The sequence below is a fragment of the Notamacropus eugenii genome, chromosome 1 (assembly GCF_028372415.1).
Source record: "Notamacropus eugenii isolate mMacEug1 chromosome 1, mMacEug1.pri_v2, whole genome shotgun sequence".
In the NCBI taxonomy this organism is placed as follows: Eukaryota; Metazoa; Chordata; class Mammalia; order Diprotodontia; family Macropodidae; genus Notamacropus; species Notamacropus eugenii.
The window spans coordinates 414,688,296-414,701,575 of record NC_092872.1 but is presented as its reverse complement, the minus strand read 5'-3'; the positions used below and the strand labels follow the sequence as shown (position 1 = coordinate 414,701,575).

Sequence of the window (13,280 nt, the reverse complement as noted above, 5' to 3'; positions counted from 1 at the left end):
AATTCACGAACATATATGAAGTGCCTACTGTGTGCCAGGCACTAGAGTACAAAAAGAGGCAAAAGACAGTTTTGCCCTCGAGGAGCTCACAAGCTAATGCGTGAGACAACATGCAAACAAATAGATACAAACAAGCCAAAGACAGGATAAAATTACCAGCCGGAAAACAATAGAATTAAGAGAGATTGGAAAAGGCATCCTGTAAAACGTGGGATTTTAGTCTGGACTTAAAGGGAGCCAGGGAAGCCAGTAGGCAGAGGTGAGGAGAGAAAGCACTCTGGGGCCGGGGGACAGTTTGAGAAAAAGTCTGGAGCCAAGAGACAGGAGCATTTCGGAACAGCCAGGAGGCCAAGCAGTGTGAAATCAAAGGTATCTGTTTTGCTTTGTTCCTTTTGACAAAACTTTCTTCTGTAATAAATAAAACTGAGTAAGGCAGTTTCATATAGTGGAAAGAGATCCAGTCTTGGAGTCAAAAAAAACTATATTTAATTCCCACTTCTGACACGTTGTTGGCTGTGTCATCTGGGGCAAGTCACTTAAACTATCAGTGTTCCAGATAACTGAAAGATTCTAAATTGTAGAACAGATGTCCATAGGCATTGGTAAAGGAAGTCTCCAGGCTGGGAGTTCCCTACAAAGATGAAGTCATAGATGTGTCACACACATACACAGAGGATAAACTATATGAAACAAACTAGAAGATTGGGGGTGGGGACTCTTAAGGCAGGGGTCGCACCCTGGAGTCTGCGAACTTGTTTATTAGTGAGTTTCAGTTTTCAATATTCACTTTTATAAGATTTTGAATTCCAAATTTTTCCCCCTCCCTCCACTCCCCTCACCCCAAGACAGAATGCAATCTGATACAAGCTATGTATATATATGTATATATACAATCATATTAAACATATTTCCACATTAGTCATGTTGTGAAAGAAGAATCAGAACAAAAGGGAAAAACCACGAAGAAGAAAAAACAAACAAAAAGAGAAAATAGTATACTTTGATCTTCATTCAGACTCCATAGTTCTTTTTCTGGATGTGGACAACATTTTCCATCATGAGTTCCTTGGAATTGTCTTAGATTGTTGTACTGCTGAAAAGAGCTAAGTCTATCATAGTGTTGATCAATACACTACTGTGTCCCATGCTATTCTGTGTGAACTTGTTTTTTAAAAAATATTTTGATGATTATTTCAATATAATTGGTTTCTTTTTCAATATATTTTGTTTTATTCATTTAGAAACATTATTCTGAGGAGTTTATAAGGCTTCACCAAACTTTCAATGGGGTTCATGATACCAAAAAAATTAATAATCCTTGCCTTATGGGGATCAGAGAGTGCTAAAAACCATACAGTTTATAAGCATCAACTTATCAGATCTTTTCTAATGATCAACAATTTGACAAATGCGGTGTTTGGTGTAGACTAGGTGTACACTTGGAGGTCCTGCAGAAGTAATAATTGCCCGCAAATGGTTCTTTTTCCTCTTTTCTGTAAAGTCAGGCAGTCAATTAATGAATCAATTAATTAATCAGTGATGGAGTAAGGTATGTAATTTGATCACTAGGTGGTGTGATTCTCAATCCATCAGTAAGGGGTGCTACTCATAGTATTCTACATGCATGCATTGGCTTTCTCCAAAACCAGTTATCTCCATGGATCATAGCAGAGTGCTAAGCTTACAAACTCTTAGACCAGGCATCCTCAGACCGTGGCCCAGGTCTGAAGGTCCAAAACTCTGAAGGTTTTGGAGACTCTCTCAAAGAGTCATAAGGTCAAAACTATCTTCATAACAATACTAGGATGATTGTTTGCTTTTTTCACCCTCATTCTTTCACTAGTGTAAAAGAATTTTTCAGAGGCTACATGACTTCTAAATTAAATATTTAGCTGTAAACATCAAAACTGAGTAAATATCTCATCTGCAGAACAGCACTTTTGCCTCACAAATGGATGGATGAATCTACAGATGTAGCTAGACTCAAAGTTTTGCCTGTTCATCCAGTATCAGCACTACCTAATCACTGAAGATCTTTTATGGCAATGCTTGACCACAAACACAAGTGGTGCTGAAATAGTTGAAGTGTTGAATAACGTTTTTTGAATCTCATGGTTTATCCTGGAACGAATTGTGTTGAAATTTGCACTGTTGGTGTAAAAGCAACTTGCACTTTACTTTTGCAAAAATGGAAAACAATGATGCTCTTCTCATTAATTTTTTTTGAAATAGGGTTTTTTAAAATAAAAATGTATTATTTATGTTAACATGTACTGGGTTTGTTTTTGGTATTTCAAAATAAATATTTTAAAAATTTTCTAAGTTTTAATTTCTAATTTGATAAATAATGATGGGCATAATCAATATAAATAAAAACTCTTTGAGGTCCTCAATAATTTTTAAGAGTATAAACAGGTCCTGAGGCCAAAACATTTGAGAACTGCTGTCTTTGAATATTTCCCCTTTCACCACTCTACACTAACATACTCGTGGCACTAGAAACTGGCCTTTCAGTTCAATATTGATCCAGTGACATAACTGAACGAGTGAATAAATGAAAAGGCATTTATTAAGTCCTTTTTATGTGCTTAGCCCTGGGAATACAAATGGAAAAGCAAGTTATTCCCTGATCTCTTGGAATTCAAATTCTATATTAGAATGTGAAAATGGAGAAAACATACATAGGAAGTTTCTGCTGCAAATCACTTGGAAAGGCCTCATGGTCCTTGGTTCAGTGGCAAAGCAGTTGGTAATACATGTGCTTTACTATTGTATAGTAATAAAACCATATCTGTGTCCATTTATGACGTTGCATGTGTTGCAGGGTTTGTCTTTGGCCTTCCCAGGTGACCTAACATGAAGCTCTCTGCATTCCCTACCATATGGGTGGGGATAGCCTCTTTTGATTGACTATATAGATGGAAAGACTGAGTTTTTAAAGCTGGACACACTAGGACATTCTGTTTCTTTCTTGAATTCTCTTTATTCCTGCATTCAGAGGATGAAGATGACAGTTTAGGCTGCCATGAACTGCACCATCGCAAGGGGAAGGACTTCCTTTACCTGAGCTCCCTCTTAACCCTTGGCTCTAAGGTTTCTCTCAGCCTCGGGGTGTTTGTTTCTGTTCTGTGTCCTTTATCCTTCTGGCTGTCAGGTACCAATGGTGATCTCTACTAGACCCAGGAGTTCAAGTCATGGTAACCTGGAAGCCAGAATTGCGCACAGGATATTGTAGCCAGCCAGTCTCGCAGGGAAGCCTAGAGAAGCTGGGGTGCCTGACTCAAGCCCAAAGAGGTTTGGGGACTTGAAACTTGGGACTGTGCTATATGGGAATTGAGTTAAGCTACGAATCTAATACCCTCCCCGAGACTGAGGTAGTGAGGGTTGGGGTGGGTAATTAAGCCCCACATATGGAGGGAATATGTCTGCATATTTAGAAATATACATCAGAAGTAAATATTCCTTTGTAAAAGCTACTGTGACTGCTAATGGTGAAATGAAACTGGGATGTAGGAGACCCTCCTGCTATACTTGAGGAACATCACCAGCGGGGACAAAAGCCATTGGCAGAGAACGTAGACACATACCTCAGACCTTCTTAAGGGTACCAGAAAACCCTGGGGGGGTGTGAAATGTGACACACTTGACTTTCATCAGTGGAGGCCCAGAGTAGTCAGCATTGTAGCTCATTTGATAGTGCCAAGGACTTTGGTAGGGAGAGGGCTCTTTTTCTGGTCTTCAGTAGCTGTGGCTGTTGAGGAGGTGGGGGTGCAAAAGCAAGGATTGCCTCACATCTCCACAAGAGTTGATTCCCTAGATGACAACTATGGAGGCTGGGCTGAAAGCAGAGCCAGGAGACTTGGCATGTTTCCAGGGCTCTTTGGCTCCTGGCCCTGGGCTGTCTCCATGTCTGTCTGATGGGAGGTGGGAGGTGGGAGGAGGTGGTGGAGGTGGAAGCAATGGTTTGACATGCCTGGCACATGCCTCCTCTTGTCTCTTCCCCTCCCTCCCTGTGCTTGGTTGCTTAGCATGAAAATGGAATTGGGGATAGCTACTGTACTTAGCATTTAATTTAGAACAGAAAACTCCTGGATAGGAAACTCTCTAACAGTATGGGGTTGGCACCTTCTTTTCAACTTATAGTCTTGGACAGGTTGAATGACTTTCTCAGGATGACATAGTATTTGAATCCAGATTTTCTCAACTAATTCTCCTCCATCTACTGTGCCACACTACTTGCTTCTCCATGAAAATGGAATATTGCTTTGGAATATGAGAATTATGAAAATCTGAAGTTGTTTTACCTCAATTTAGGAAATCTTCTGATCTCATTAACCAACCTTATTCAAAAGACTCAGTTGACTTTCAATAATCATGGCTTTATTAAGGAACAGTAATAGAAATAACCGTAGATGGAATTTCCACATAGTAGGACCTGAGTGCAAATACAACCTCAGATTTTTACTATGTGTGACCTTGGGCAAGTCAATGAACCTCCCTAGGCCTCATTTTCCTCTTATATTAAAGTAAGGGACTGGATTAGGTGCTCTTTAAGGTCCCTCCTAGGTATTTATCTACAGTCCTGTGACCTCTTTAGAACCATAAAGAAGCCATTTGTCCCTAGTCTTCCTCAATCCTCTTCCTTGTTGATTGTTGGGAGAAAGAATGGGAGAGGGGATTGCATAATGGACTTCTCCCAGCTTGCTCTCACTGGGATGGGGGACAAGGGTTTCACTTCAGGGGTTGGTCCAGCTCAGTCTTCCTCTGTCTTTCCCTCTGGCTTCTGGTCTGTCTTGTATCTCCTCTGTCTGGGCTTTCCCTCTGCTTCAGACCTCCGCTTTGACCACCACAGCTGTCCAGAGTCTAGCCCAGATTTTCCCTTGAGGCTCTCAATTTAGGCTCCAGCAGCTCAGCGCCTGGGGCAAGAGACAAAAATAGCAGGCAGCTGCAGATTTCCTGCCCCACCAAGATGTCCCCATTTCAGAGGTCTCTCTGCTCCCAGCCATGTGGAAGAAATGGAGGGATAGACTGGATTCTCTCTTTAGGGTCAAGCCCATGAAAAAACAGTCAAGAGGAAAAAGACTGAGCTAGGTGCCCACATTCAAAGTCTCTGTCACCTAAGCTCTCATATGGCTTTCTCTTGGGTCTGAACTCATGTTTGAGTAGTCATGCTTTTTCAACGTACTTGTGGACCCAGTTTCCCATGTGGCAGCTCTTCAAACTCCCACAGATATGAAGCATATTTGCAAACTCCCTACATACATCATTCAGTGCTAGAACCAGGGCAGGGCAAATAGTGCTTTGCTGGGACATTGACTTCAGAGGGAGCCACTTTATCCTTCTAAGAAATCACAGACAATTTACTTGCTGACATCAGATGTAAAGATCAGTCCTAAATACCAAGAACATTGTTCTTCAGTTTCTCCCAAATCGTTTGGCTAACATGGACAGAGGTCCTTCCAACTTGGCCCTGATTTCCGCTTCTCTGCTTATCCTTTAGGATGTATTTCTTCTCCACTCTCAGGTTCAAGCAGTGCATTTAAAAAAACATTCCAGTTTATGAGCAGTAAAGCTTTTAGGAGGCAAAGCCTCGACAGGTTCAAGACACAATAGACATTCCTAAGCTACATTTCACTCAGCTCCCCCAGAGATTCTGCTGTAGACCTGGAAGCCCCATTCACCTGTTATCAGCAAGCCTCACCATCCCAAGTGACCCAGCCTAGGAGTCTGCCAAGGTGTGGAAAATATTATTAATATAAAGCCCTCTACCTCAGCCACACAAGCCTTTGGCAAAGCATAAGCCTCTGAACCATTCCTTCCAGCCACCCAACTGACTCCTAGCATCCCAGGCCAGCAGAAGGGAGGGAAAGATTTCTGGAAGAGTTTTAGAACCTTCAGTATTCAGCTCAAGATACCTCAGTGAGAGAGGGTTACCATAGAAACATGGAGGGGGGGCAGAGGAGTCTGGAGCACAGGGAGGGAGAGCTGAGGAAGCTGAGGACTCTGGAAAAAAGCCAGGAGACCTCTCCTCCTAGGTCCAATTGAACCATCCCCAGATCTGTGACTCTTCATTCAGGCCTGGCCACCATCCCCAAGGTGGGGAGAGGGCAGGGGAAAGGGTCTGAGGCATCCTGCGCTGTCTGCCACAGGTCCTTCTCATGGAATCATAAGATTACAGAATCATAGACTTAGAGCTGAGAGGGACTCTAAAGGTCATCTAGTCTAAAACTCTCATTTTACAGATGATAAAACTGAAGCCTACATCGGGTAAGGGGAATGACTGTACTCATCCCACCTCAGTGTTCTTAGGGAGGGTTGGGAGACTGTGGCTCATTTGAGGGACCTAGACTGTGCTTCACAAAACCCAGGCTAGACATCTAGGGGGATGGGTTGGCCCTCCCCTAGAATGATAATACTTAACCACCAATGACTTATAGAAAAGTCACCCAAGATGCAGTGAAGGCCGAGGCCGGATCACTCTCCAAAAGCCCTCTAGTGCCCTGGGCAAGCTCTCTCTGGTATCTTCTCAGCTTCCTCCACACTCTGCCCTAGGCACCAGAATTTCTAGTGATGCTGCTGACGTGAGTGGAGCGACTGAACCCCATCCATATTGATACTGTTGCTGTAAGTGTAACCAGAACACATTAAGAAGTTTAGACTAACAGAAGGCTAACAGATGGACAGTCTGAATGCTACATTAGTATCCACCAAATACTCAAAGTCTCTAAAGAAGAACATAATATAAGAGAGAGGGGACAAGGAATGGACCTATGGTTTCACTGATACATAAAACTCCTGGATAAGGAGACTCCCTCTCTTAATGCAGGTCAGCACATTCTCTGCAACATTGAGTCTTAAAGACCTGTCTGAGGGATTATATTAAGATAGATAAGCATGGTAGAGTAGATAGGGCACCTGACTCAGAGTTGGAAAGATTTGAGTTCAAATTCTACCTCAGCTCTTGCTAGCGGTGTGATTCTGGACAAGTCATTCGAGCTCTCTGATCCTTAGGGTCCTGTAAAATGAAGTCATATCTCTTCCAGCTCTCAATCAATAATGTTATGATTTCTTTGGGATCACACAGCAAAAATGTGCCAGAATTCAGTTCAGGTCTTTTGGCTTCAAGATCAGTTCTCTACCTACAAGGCTCCCTGGAACATAATATACTATGTTTATCATATAAAGGTTATAGAAGCAGATGGAGGGATTGTAACAAACTCTCTCTTGCAGAAGTTAGGAGGGAAAATATCTATCCCCTGTTATGTGTCCCCAGGGTTAGTTCTCCAGAATAAGGAACAGTTGCTGTGACTTCAAATAGTTTAGGAAGTTGTCCTAATGGTATCAAGTACCTGCCTGCCCACTCCCACTCTCCCTACATTAGCCTAGGTTTCTCTCAGCCCAATCTAGGTTTTAAAAGTTACAACTCATTCACATACACCATTTCATAACTATCACAAGTGTGACTCAAATTTTGCCCCATATGAATTTTACTCCCAGAAACCCCCCAAAATAGCTTAAAAATCACACCTATCTCATTTCCCACTAATCACATTGCACACTAATACCATGAAAAGAATAGGGATGCTGAGTTCTAAAGATGTAGATTCAAATTCAACCTCTGACTCTCCTATGTGACTTTGGGCAAGTCACATAACTTTCCCGTTTCCCCAACTGTAAAATGAAGGATTTGGACTAAATGTTCTCTAAGATCTCTTTTTGTTCTAAAACTACGTTTCTATAATCTAAGATCCTTCTCTCCTCTGTACGTGAAAACAGACCCACATTCTCATCTAGGAATCCTTTATTGCAAAAACAAAACATAATTTACAAGACACGAGAATAAAATCCTAAGGAGAGCCATGTTACTCAAACAGAGGATGAGGCATCTTCATGCCTAACAGTTGAACATGAATGGCTTGAATTCACCCATATAATTCTTTTGGGGAAACTAATTGCTACTCTCAGTGACTCCAGGCAGTGGAGAGCTACTCTTTCTTCCCTTAATATCACTGTTACAAAGTGATGTATTATGTTATCCCACTCCCCGTAAGTGACTAATTAAACAGTTCATCAGAAGAGTTGAAACAGGAGCGATTCCCAACCTCTTTCCATCATTTCTACTTACTGACCTGCCATACTATCCCTGCTTTCTCCTCTGGCCACTCTCCTACAGGTATCCTTGAGATCTCTTCAGCAATCTGGCAAATATAGCCTTTCACTTTCTGATAGGACCACAGCCTACCAGAGTTATTTTCTCTCCCCACTCCCCTGCCCCCTATACACACATATAAGTTAGTTTAGTTTTCCCCTAAAAGGTCACAAAACTCCTGCTCCTCAAGACTTGTTTGCCCAGAAGACCAAGGCTAAAACTGCTCCTCCCTTGACCTAACCTTTGACCATATTGGCATGACTTCTTGGTCACTTAAGAGCATAAAAAAGACCAGTTACTTAGAGTCAGGCCCTTCAGACTTGGTAAATATCCCAAGATCATGCAAATCACTGAATCTTCCCCACCCCTGTTAACCAGATTGGTTTTCACATGGAGGCAAGGTATGCTGTCTCTACCCAAGCTAAGTGCTGCAATTTAGCTTTTCAATACTATGTAAACTTCCCATTTATTAACTGAAAAATGAGGTAAAAGTGTCTCATTTTGTTCTAGCACCAAACCTAAACTAGCAAAGTATGGTCCTGAGCTAGGCTCTCCCATTAAAGACCTCTAGACTCCTAAGAGAGAGATAGAGAGTCTTCTACCAGGCAAGGTAACATCTTGATCCAGTGGTCTCTCTTCTGGTGTACTATCTGATGGTCTGCAATCCACCCCCCACCACATTTCCCACCCTCCAAGTAGTCCAGTCTTTTTTTTTAGACAGTCAGTCTAAACACTCTAGACAGTCTGGGCACTCAGTCTGAGGGACAGAGCCTCTGAGTGCATATATTTGAAGTGTTATACATGTTAAAATGGAAAACTAGTCCATCACAGTGTGTGGCTACCTGAGCACATATATCACCTTAGAGATGTGGAGTATGTTGAGGTTTTTCATGTGAAAATTTCAACTAAAACCCACAGGGTTACATTATAGTAGATAAGAGTATTTGGCTTGGTACTGGGAAGGCCTTAGTCACTTACTGGCTGTGTAACTATGGGAAAATCACCCAACTTCCCGGAACCTCAGTTTCCTCATCTGCAAAATGGAGATAATAATGCCTATACAGCTATCCCTTCCACATAGAGGGGGAAGGGGGCAGGTGCCCCAGAAATCTGGAAAATTCATGTAAATTTTTGGCGCTCCCTTAGTACTAGAGAAGAAGTCTGAATTATTATGGTATTATAAGATAAAATACATTGATATTATACAATACTATACATATATTTTATGCATTTCTGACTTTCTAAACTTTTTCTGTGTTATTTTCTGGCCTTGGCATATTGTCTGCAGTTTCTGCAAAACTTCCCCCAAATTCCCATTTAATTTCTTATGCCAACCCTCAATATATCAAAACCTCAATGGAGGAAAGTTGCAGTGTGGAAGGGATAACTGTAGTACCTATCTTACAGAGTTGTTAGGAAACCTACATGAGATAAGGTATGTAAGGTACTTTGCAAATCTCAAAACACTATATAAATATTATTAAATGGTAGTATTAAATATCATATTATTAATGGCATATACCTTAATTAATGGTATATACCTTAATAACATACTTACTAATAATATACTATTAAGTAATATTAATAATATTTTATTAAAATGTACAAATTTTCATCTGTGTATAGATGTCAGAAAAGAATATTTACAGAAAATGATGACTAAAGACATCTTCAGGGCCAGTCCTAAGGTGGAACCTGCTTCAGATCTTCAGAGCTCTTTCCCCTCCCAAACAGGGTTTAGTCTGGCCAGGCCTTCCACGTACTGCTCTCCCCACCCCCTTAGCAGATTGGGCCATGACAGGAAGCTGACAGCTCACAACTGAGCCCCTGGGATCATGGGGAGACCTTTATTCCAGTGGCTTCCCCTGCTTCATGTCCCTCCTCCAGGACAGACCCATGTTCATGGAGCACCTGCCTCACCTCGAGTTAGAGTGGAATGAAGGAACACCGTCAGTGGGCTTGGGAAACTCCTTTTTTGGCCACAGTTATCTTCTCAGGTTCATGGGAATCATCATAGCAACATAGATCCAAAATTGGAAAAGACTTTAGAGACAATCTAGCCCAACCCAAAGGAGGGAGAGAGGGCATCCCTGAGGTTCCGGGTCGACCTCAGCCTGGAGTTGGGTCTTCTAGCATGGTATAAGAGCCCTCTCTATTTTTTTTCAGATTGTTTTTTTTCTTTGACAAAACCACAATACTTCATTCTACTGTGTCAGACACAAAATACTATAAAAATCCTAAAATTAAAAAAATTGTTACCTAAGAATGTTAGAAGAACTTGATTACATTTAATAACAATTGATCAAGGCAATAGCCAAACAAATTATGGCACATGGATATTTCTGTGTTATATCAGACAGTGAATGCAGAGGACTGATGCAAGGCTGTCTGGGAGAAGGGAAAGGATAGAGGGTGAAATGTAGGCAATGTGGAAAAGATAACATATAATATATTTAAAATAGCTCTCTTTGTGGTGACAAAGAACTGGGAATGGGATCCCTATCAGTGGGGGAATGGCTGAATAGGTTGTGATGGTATACAACTGCGCTATAAGAAATGAGGAGTACAATGTTCTTAGAAAAACATGCATAAGATAATGAAAAACAATATTGTTTTAAGAATTACTTTGAGTTATTTTTATTGTTATAAATAAATGATTAGTACTATATGTAAATTATTGTAGAAGACACTATCTGCATCCAGAGAAAGAACTGATAAATAGAAGAATGAAAAGAATAATTTTACTTACATAACTATTTATGTTTAATGGTAGACATCTCTAGACTGGGGAATGGAGAGGTACTGTGATTTTAATTTTGTACTTTAGATTTCACTTTCATATGGGATCTTTTTTATTGTACCATTATGGAAATGGTTGTTTTTATTCCATAAATAAAAAATAAAAATCATTCTTTTCCTTTTGTTTCTTTTTTATTTTAACATTGGCATGTCTCATCGTCTTAAGTGAAGTAAGAATCTAGCAAACTGCATGAAATCAGAGCAAAATTACCTAATTTTATGGCTTTTATGTCATGAAAATAATACTGGAAATTCAACTTGATAAGAGTTAAGCAATGATCCTCCTCAAAAACTCACAGTTTAAGGGCAATTTCATCATTTCCTTAGTTTAGAACAGCTTGATTTTTAATTAAAACTGAAAGGATGCTTCTTAAGCTATCAGTAACATCAAGCCACATCTTCAGAGTTGAGGTAAAATTCACAAAGCACTTGAAAGTAAACACATTTGCTTTAAATTTTATTTTACGTAATCCAGTTTAGTAGACAATTAACGTTTTCCACCAACTCATGGCGCCGAAACTTTCACAGGCTTCACAATTTTTTGTTTAGGTGCTGCCTTTGTAGGAGCCTTAGCAGCAGAAGCAGCTGTCTTCTTAGTTGCTTGCTTCGCTTTTTTGGCTTCCTTGGCAGCCCTGATGGCCTGTTCTCTTTGGGCCTTCTGAACTTCAGGTTTTTGGTTCCTCTTGGCCATTATATCAGCAAGAGAAGCTCCAGTGATGGCCCTCTGGAATTTAACAGCCCAGCGAGTTCTTTTCTTTTGAATCTCTTCCGACTGTCCCTTCTTGTGTTTTCTTCTATACAGAACAGTCCAGTTGATTTGCCAGGGGTTCCTCTATGAAAGGAATGCAGACTCGCATTTTGCATTCAAAAATTGGAAAACCTTCTGGTCTGTAGGGGCGTAGTGCCTTCCGTGACCCTGGTAGATCTTGTACCCACTGAAGCTGCACAGCCCGACCTTCATGGCCACAAGCTGGAGGAAGATGGCAAAGAGGAAGAGAAAAGAACTTTCTTTTTTTTTTATTTAATAGTATTTTAATTTTTCCTAATTATATATAAAGATAATTTTCAACATTCGCTTTTATAACATTTCGAGTTCCAAATTTTTCTCCTTTATTCCTTCCCTTCCCTCCTCCCTCCTCAAGACAGCAAGCAATCTGATATAGTTTATACATGTACAATCATGTTAAACATATTTCCACATTAGTCATGTTGTGAAAGAAGAATCAGAACAAAAAAGAAAAACCACAAGAAAAAAAAAAACAAAAAAGTGAAAATAGTATCTTTCACTCTGCATTCAGACTCCATAGTTCCTTCTCTGGAGATGGATAGTATTTTCCATCACAAGTCTTTTAGAATTGTCTTGGATTGTTGTAAGGCTGAGAAGAGCTAAGGCTATCATAGTTGATCTTCACACAATGTTGCCGTTATTGCGTAAAATATTCTCCTGGTTCTGCTCACTTCACTTTGCATCAGTTCATGTAAACCTTTCTAGGTTTTTCTGAAATCTGCCTGCTCATCATATCTTATTGTACAGTAGTATTCCATTACATTCATATGCCACAACTTGTTCAGCCATTCCCCAATTGATGGGCATCCCCTCAATTTTCAGTTCTTTGACATCACAAAAAGAGCAGCTATAAAGATTTTTGTATATAGAGGTCCTTTTCCTTTTTATTTGATCTCCTCGGAATACAGACCTAGTAGTGGTATTGCTGTATCAAAGGGTATGCACAGTTTTATAACCCTTTGGGCATAGTTCCAAATTGAAGATGCTTCTCTTTTGCTAGGGTTTGCCTGGGAAGGCTGACAGGGGAGGGGTCTAAGGTCGGGAAGCTGGGGAGAGCAGGGCAACCTGTGGATAAGAATGCAGGAATCCTGGCTTCCTCTTCTCCTAAAGGACCTTTTTCTTAGTTCTAGTTGTTAAGGCATACAATAAAATATTCTTGGATGAGGGACAACCATCAGCCAGTCAGTTAATAAACAGTAAGTCCCTAATATGTGCCAATCACCATGCTAAACACTAGGGGTGCAAAAAGAGGCAAAAGAATCCCTGTCCTCAAGGAGCTCATAATCTAATGGGGGAGACAACAAGCAAACAAATAGGTACAAAATATCTATATTCAAGACAACAAGGAAATAATTAAGTGTGTGTGGGGGAAGCACTAGAATGAAAGGGAATTAGGAAAGACTTCTTGTAGAAAGCAAGATCTTGTGGGGCAGCTAGGTGGCTTTGTGGTTAGAGCACTTACCCTAGAGTCAGGAAGACAGTTCAAATCTGGCCTCAGATACTTACTAGTTGTGTGACCCTGGGCAAGTCACTTCACCCTGTTTG

General features: G+C 40.7%; 1 pseudogene; it reads right to left on the bottom strand.

Moving 5' to 3' along the window:
* Positions 1-11,392: 11,392 nt before the first annotated feature.
* On the bottom strand, positions 11,393-11,909 carry LOC140526374 (large ribosomal subunit protein eL24-like; annotated as a pseudogene).
* Between the last annotated feature and the right edge of the window lie 1,371 nt (positions 11,910-13,280).